The following is an 8,298-nucleotide window of genomic DNA, read 5'->3' on the forward strand; positions in this document are numbered from 1 at the left end:
CTGTGAGTCAAGGAAATACAGGTAGCCCCTAGAAGCTGGGAAGTGCCCTCACACTACAGCCAGGAAGCAAAAAGGGACTTCAGTTCCACAGCCACAAGGAGCTGAATTCTGCCAACCGGAATGAGCAAGAACATGGATTCTCCCCTCAAGCCTCCAGAAAAGAATGCAGCCTACAGTCAGCACTTTAAGTCCCATGCAACCTATAACAGATTTCTGACCTACAGAGCTTTAATGTCATAAATATGTGTTGTTTTAAGTCATGAAGTTTGTGGTAGCTTTTTATGACAGTAATTGAAAACTAATACCTGGTCTTTTTAGCGGAATAACGAGCACCCAGTAATGTGTCATTCATGCATATCTTTTTTTTTTTAGGAGGCGGGACAAAACTCCAGAGTATAATTTTCCAGCTTGACCGACTTGGAAGTGTTCCTGTCAATACAAAAGAACTTGTTGGGGGCGATGGAGAAGATGAAACCGGCTCTGCGGCTGCACTTTCAGTTTATGACCCGGTCGTGGTCCTGCTGTAGGTTCTGCTGCAGGCTGTCGGCTGCCTTCTTGCTGAGGGCCATGTTGGGCCTTGCAATAGTGCTGGGGGTGGGGAGACGGCCGAACAAAGGGGCATGCTTGTTTGTTTGTTTGTTTGTTTGTTTTGAGACGGAGTCTGGCTCTTTCACCCAGGCTGGAGTGCAGTGGCGCGATCTCGGCTCACTGCAACCTCTGCCTTCCTGATTCAAGCAATTCTCCCACCTCAGCCTCCCGAGTAGCTGGACTTACAGGCAACCGCCACCACGCCCAGCTAATTTTTGTATTTTTAGTAGAAACATGGTTTCACCACGTTGGCCAGGGTGGTCTGGAACTCCTAACCTCGTGATCCACCAGCCGGGACAGATTTTTGAAGCCACCTGTAAGTTTGAGAAATTTCAGTTTCTGTTCCTTGTTCTGAAAACCAGCCGTATCCCACTGGCCAAACTGGTTCCCATCCACTTCCTGGTTTCAGAAGCTTCCGTTTTGCCTGACTGGTGATCGACCTCTTCTTGCAAGTCCTTTCGCCTCACCTGGTCTATGTGAACCTGGTCCATGTTGCCTTTCTTTTCCAACACCACCTCTAAGTCCGTGTCTGTTTCCTTCTTCCAAGGGTCTCCTGCCACCCCACTCTCTTTCCACTTATTTCTTTTTTCTTCCTTTTCAGAGCCGGCTCCTCAGTGACCTTATTCTGGGACTTCATCTTTTTCTTCGCGGGGGCCTTACGGCCATCTCCTATGGGGATGTATTCCGGAGCCTCAACTTTGACTGGTTTCTTTTTACTTCCTTTACAGGGGCTGCTCTCCAAGGACCTGGGGGGCTTGGAGTGGCGTTGGAGGGCGTCTCCCTCCTGGCGGAATTTTTTTTTTTTCTTCTCCACCTTCCCGCTGTGTTCCCTGGGGTTCTTCTGCTTCTGTTTCTGCACCAAGGCTGCCTGTTCCTCACCCTCTTTCCCCACTGAGCAAGTGTCCTCAGCAACCTGGCCTCGCAGAACCAAGGGTCCTGGACTGAGAAGGCTGTGGGGTCCTCAGCCCCCTTTTTTTTGCCTTCTTGTGTTTTTTGAGTTTCTTTCCAACTCTGGTTTCCTCCTCACCCTATCTAAGGTCTGGGGAGGTTCTCACCCCAGAGGCATGGGACATGGCCTGAGGTGACTTCTTTTTCGTTTCCCCACTGAGGAACTCCAAGTGGCCAAGCACCTGCTTCCTGGGGCTGGGTGACTTCTCTGTCCATCTGGCACACAGCTGTGGTCTCAGGTTCCACGTGCTTCTGGCAAAGGGTGCTGACACTTTCTTTTTCTCCTTTTTCTTCACTAGAGCATCTCAGGTGCCTGCCCATGGACTACACTCTTAGAGGGGGATGTGGCTTTTATAGGAGAAACATCAGCAAGGTAATCATCATTGTTTAAAATTGAGTATTGAGTCTCTGGTTCTTTGACCATTTTCTTCTTCTTTTTCTTCTCCGGGAGCCCAAGGCCCAGGTCTACTTTCTGTGTCTTGGTGATCATCCTGGTGGACCAAACTTCCCCGTCCCCCTTCATGCATATCTTAAAGACTATTCGAAAACAAAATGTTTATCGTGTTACTCAGTTTTTATAGGAATGAGTGTTCATTCAGCTTCCAGACATTCCTAAGGCAAAAGCACTACCTGTTAAGTGTGGCTAAGGGGGCAACTGAAACCTGGGATGCATATATTTCAGAATAGCACAAAGACAACCAAAAGAGGGATAGATCTTAGGAGAAGCACTGGAAGAAAGTATCTCAAGAAGATGCATCATTTGCCACAAAGAAGTGGATGTAAGAACATGGGCAAAAGTCGGGGAAAACTGGGTATTTTTGGCAGTGTCACTCACGTGGGCAAAGAAGTCAAGTATAAGCAGAGTATAAGGCTAACCAATTATCTCTAGACATGAGATATTTGTGGAATATTAGATGTAAGACAGAAGGAAAATTATTGAAAACCACGAAGGCAAACTTATGAAGTTTCTATTTAAAAACACAATTGGAAGGCAGTTGTTAATTGTGGGCATTTATTGTAAAAGCAGTGGTGGTATTGATAGAAATAATAAAACTAACGTTAAGGGAAAATGATGACATGTAACACTGAGTACTTACTGTTTGTCATAGTATACATGCTGTATTTACCCATGTAATCCTTTCAACAGCTATTGAAAGGTTAACTTCTATTATCACCCTTTTTCACATTGAGCAAAACTGAGACAAAGGTAAAGTAACTGCCCCAAATCAAAAGGTAAATAAATGGTAGAACGGGAATTTGAACCCAGATCCTCTATTTCAGGAATGCATAATCTTACCCACTACATCATAATACTGCATTGAATATCAGCTCCACTAGATACTAGCCTGGGCACTTGGCACATATTAAATAATGTCTCACTAATCCTTTTCTTCTAAATTAGAAAACTGAGGCTAAGAGTGGTTAAGCTGTCCAAGATTTTTCAGATGAAAAAGATGGAATTCCAAGTCTGTAATCGTGACAGAGTACCTATTATTGTACTTGCCCAAGTTGATCTCCTGGTCTCATTTGATCTTCCCACCTTGGCCTCCCAAAGTACTGGGATTATAGGCATGAGTCACCACACCTGGCCCATTAAAAAAAACAAAAAACAAAAAACAAAACTTAATACTTAATACAAAGAACTCCAGGAAATGAAAAAGGGGACAAAATCAGATGTGACACAAAGAAAAACAAATGGCAAATGGTAGATTTAAAAACCAAAAGGCAAGCCAAAACTGGAAGTATATATTCGTGTAACATACATCTGGCATTCAGCTTATAATAAGAATACAAAAACAGTCCCTACATTTAAAAATGAAAAAAGCAACCAAATAAAAATGAATAAAATACTTGAGTAGGCACTTTAATAAAAATATACAAATGGACAATAAACGTATGAAAAATTATTCAACATCATTGGTTATTTGGGAAATGCAAATTAAATGTAGTGAGTAATACTTCACACCTACTTGAATAGCTAAAATTTAAATTATTTACAAAACCAAATAATGAGGATGTAGAGCAACTGAAACCCTCATCTGTTGTTCATGAGAATATAAAATGGTTTGACAGTTTTTAATATAGTTAAATATATATCTAGCCTCTGACCCAGAAATTTCACCCCTAATTATTTACCCATGTGAGCTAAATATATTTATTCACACACTTGTAAAAGAATATTCATAGAAGCTTTACTTAAATTAGCCAACAATTGGAAACAGTCCAAATATTCATCAGTAGGACAATATAATGTACTATTGATATACCCAACAGCACAGATAATCTCAAAAACAATGATAAGAGAAAGAAGCTGCTAAGTTCTTTCTCTTATCACTGTCCCCCAAAGTGTCCCCCAAAGTTCATGTGTTAGAAACTTAATCCTCAATGCAGCAGTGTTGAGAGGAGACACCTATAAGAGATGATTACGTCATGAGAGCCATGCCCTCAAGAGTGGATTAATAGGTTAGTTATCTTGGGAGTAGGTTTCTGATAAAAGGATGTTTGGCCTCCTTCCCCTCTTTCACATTCTCGGCTTGCTTGCCCTTCTGTCTTGCTTCAAAGGATGATGCCGCAATGAGGCACTTGCAAGCCTCATGACCTTGGACTTCCCAGAATCTAGAATACCAAGAAATAAATCTCTGTTCTTTATAGATTGCTTAGTTTCATGTATTCTGTTATAGCAACACAAAATGAACTAAGACAAAAGCCATACATGAAAAAGTACATACTGTATGGTTTGATTTATGTGAATTTCAAGAAAAGACAAAACTAATAGAAATTAGAAGAGTTGTTGACTGAGGGGTAGATTGACTGATAAGGACCATGAAGGACCACTTTTGTGTGATTGAAATGTTCTTGACAGTGTCTTGACTAGGGTGTTGGATACAAGGCAAATACATTTGAAAATTCAGATTGAATGTCACGCTTATCATCTATGATTATCATTGTGGGTAAATTTTTCCTCAGTCAAAAAATACTGCTCACTCTAGCCCTAAGCTAGTGCTAAGTTTACAACACTACAATGGTTACCTATTTGTAAGGCAACTAATATGCATCAGTCACTGTGTACAGTGTAGGGGTAGAAGGGTGATCAACAACTCAAAGACATACAAAGCACTCAAAAGCACACATGACCTTCTGGTGGGCTTTGCCCTAGTTACTAAATTCATGGAACTTACATTCTAGTGCAGGAAACAGTATTAATCAGAGAACCAAATAATTTAAAATTACCACTCTGATAAGTTACAGGGAGTGTTATTTTGTATTGTAAAAACATATAATACTGGGAATTTAATCAGGGTAATAGCAAAGATTTCCTCAAAAAAGTGACAACTCAGTGGGCATAACCCTTGAGGAAAGAAATCTTTTTTGTTGTTGCAGGGATGTTATCATTGTTTATCATTGTTATTTATCAGGAAAACTACCAAATTGGAAGCGTGATACAACAAGATAGATACTTACTTCTCTGAGATAGGTAGATATCTGTCCAGCCAGAGAGAACTTGCCTACTCAAGATCCCTTTAAATGCTATGATTTGGATATTTTTATTATACAATGTAGTGAAATGAATTTTTGTAACCCTACATTCATATTCCAACTCTATTATTAAATTCTAGCTCAAAAAAAAAAAAAGAGATTTAGACAGTAAATCTTCGCAGTATCACATAGTTTGCAATTGCCTGGGTTGGATTGCCTGGGTCAACTCAACTTTTTATTTAGAGTTGAGTGTGTTGTTTTTTCCATGGTCCAGAAAGTGTGTTGACTCTAAGAGGCAGGGAGATACGTTTATAGAACATAGTCAGCTCTGCCCAGATTCCCTCTGAAGCCACTTACCCGTTCTGTGCACTTAGGCATCAGTTTTGGTGTGCTTTGCTTCTACTGACTTGTATCTGCAGCTTCCTTCAGAGTGCTGCCTACAGACCACTTCAGCCTCCTGGGTTGTAGGCAAGGAAAGCTCAAAGCATCCGGGAGTTTCCTCCTCACCCACCCACCACACACACAGTCCACTGCCAACAACTGACTTTGTGGGAATATAAAGCTTGGCTGTGTTGCCTCCAGGCTGGAGAAACTTTGGTGTGTAATTTATGCCATAGAGCACCCTGTAGGATTGGGCTGGGGCTGGTACTTTGCTAGAAATTGCACCCTTCCCAGTCTTTCCTTCCCCATTCCTTACCAGTTTCTCTTGGGAGCTCTTTTTAAATAAATCACTGGTACATGAATCTCCATGTCAAGGACTGCTTCTAGTGAACCCAGTCTAAGACAGCAGGTCAGAGCTCACCTCCCAGACGAGAACTGCCTCTGATTCACTTAGCTCTGAGACACGAAGAAGCTAACCACGTACAAGCCTCTCAGTTCTGGCAGAGCAGGAATCAGGGTATGTGCTATTTAGCAGATGAACAACTATGTTCATTGATTGTTAAAATTCCCAGATGATCTTTAAGGGAAATTATCTGGTGAACCATTTACACAGAACAGTACCATCAACCTAGAAGAAACTGTCAACGTCCTCGGTGAGCAAGAGTTACAAATAACCCAAAAACTGAAAGCATCGAAAGCATTTATCCAGTCTACCCTCCTGACTCAGAACGTGTTGTGCTAGAACTGTTGAAAGACAAAAGATTCTGCATCCCGTTTAATTAAAAACATTTCACAAAGAAAGTTTTCCCATGACACCACTGCAATCCCCTCGTGAACCTAAATTTAGATGTAAGGTATGGAGAAAGGTGAGATAAAGTTTGTTGAGTTTCTTCCATGTACCAGACATTTTCTATGCAATGCCACTTAATCTTCCCAATAATCCACTTAGCTACCACTAGCCCCACTTTCAACATGAAAAAATGAGATGCAGAGATGTTGGGTACGTTATCTGAAGGTACATAGCTTATAAGCAGCAGACCTGGGGTCTGAAATCAATTGTGTTTGGATACAAAGCTGGTACTCATTCCCATGTGTTAATCAGCCTACTCCCTTCAACCTGTAGCTAATTGAGATGCACTCAACTATTTTAACAAGTGAGACTTTGTGAAGTATTTCATTGAGAAGGCAACTTCAAATACTGAAAACAGTGAACCGTCTAACTAACTGTGAGTTCGGTAATACCAATGAGTGTTATATCATTAGGAGACTCGAGATCAGCAGATCCAGAGCTGCTTCCACAACCCCACAATCTCATGAGAAATCCAGAATCTCTCTGGCTTTCTGCTGTACCATGTTGAGCATGTTGGTGAAGTCTGTCTTCGTGATTGTAAGGTGGTATTACAATTTCCCAGATCAAGAGAAGAGACAGGGAGAACATGAAAGGGCAGGGTGGTGGTTAGCTCTATGGGGATGTCACTCATTTATTTCATTACAGAAAATTGTTCTTGTAGATTATTTCATAAGTCATTGACTTATGAAATAATTTCAGTGCAAAAGCATCTAGAAAAGTAAATATCTAACAAAAAGAAATGGATCAATTTTAATTTGTTTTTACCAATGATGATTTGTTTTACAAGGTGGGAACATGGCTTCTTGAATAAAATCAGGATTTTATAAAATGAAAAAGAGATGTATAATGATTGAAAGGAATATACTATATTTGTTATATGGCAAGAAACAGATCGGAAAACCTTATTTTCTGTTCCCTTTCTCCCAGTTCAGGTGTTCCTCAAGTCCCTGGAGACACAGAGAATTGCTCCCTTTCACTAATATGTGGACTGAGAGTATTTTTAAATGGCTGGAGTTTGAAGGAGGCACTGAAACAGTAACGTCTGACTCCTATTTCACTCAATTCTTGACAAGACTGGGGATGCGAATGAAGAAGAGTGATAATAATTGAAAGAGAATTTTCTTCACTTTCATTCTTTCACAGACACCTACCCTAATAGCACACACCCCAAATGGACAAAGTCCAGCTCTGCTGAACTGGCACATTAAATGAGTGCAGTATTTTTAGTAAGAGCAGTAGCCAAGTACAATGACAATTCAATTCTTTTTCAAACAACAACTCTGGCCTCTAGCAGCTCATCTCTCTTTGCTGCCATCTGGTATCACCTCATATGAACTTGACCTGGGTACAGAGGAAGGGACTAGAATCCTTCAATTCTAGGGTCCTACAGAAAGGGACTGAGAGTTAAGCAAACCCAGTTCTGGAAAATGAAAAAATATGGGGAATTGAAGCCCAAAATTTGACACATTGAGATTCTGAGCAATAATAAATGCGCAGCGGGGGGTCGGGGGCTGACCGTAAATAGGCTGGCCTTGTCACACCACCTGAAATTAGAACTTTCTACATGATAACATTCGATTAATCAGAAGGCAGAGGACTCACTATCTTGAGCACCAAATGGCACACTTTTCATTTTAAGGCCCTTAAGTTTTATATAGATTTATGTAGATATACATAGATTATGGTAAGAATAGAAAACACATGTTAAGCAATATCTGTATGCTAGCTTTGTTGTAAGCCTTTCATCTATATCAACTCATTTAATACTTACAAGTACAACCATGTAGGAATGACACTATTATTATCCCCGTAACACATATGAAGAAACTGAGGCACAGAGATGTTAAGTAATTCCCCAAAGTTACAGAACTAGTAACTTGTTGAACCAGTAAGCAGGGTTTGTACCCAAGTAGAACCTGTATTGTATCCTACTAGACTACATATTTCTGAAGATGAATTTCCCTTAGTATATTTATCCAGCTAGATTTTAACAGGTACCCCACCCTGCCACCGACACGAGCATGCATTTATACACACACATCATGGCTACGGCT

General features: G+C 40.7%; 1 pseudogene; it reads right to left on the reverse strand.

The window, feature by feature from the left end:
- Positions 1–368: 368 nt before the first annotated feature.
- Positions 369–2,026, reverse strand: LOC105509136 (annotated as a pseudogene).
- Positions 2,027–8,298: the final 6,272 nt, after the last annotated feature.

This window comes from Colobus angolensis, unplaced genomic scaffold (genome assembly GCF_000951035.1).
Source record: "Colobus angolensis palliatus isolate OR3802 unplaced genomic scaffold, Cang.pa_1.0 Scaffold17, whole genome shotgun sequence".
In the NCBI taxonomy this organism is placed as follows: Eukaryota; Metazoa; Chordata; class Mammalia; order Primates; family Cercopithecidae; genus Colobus; species Colobus angolensis.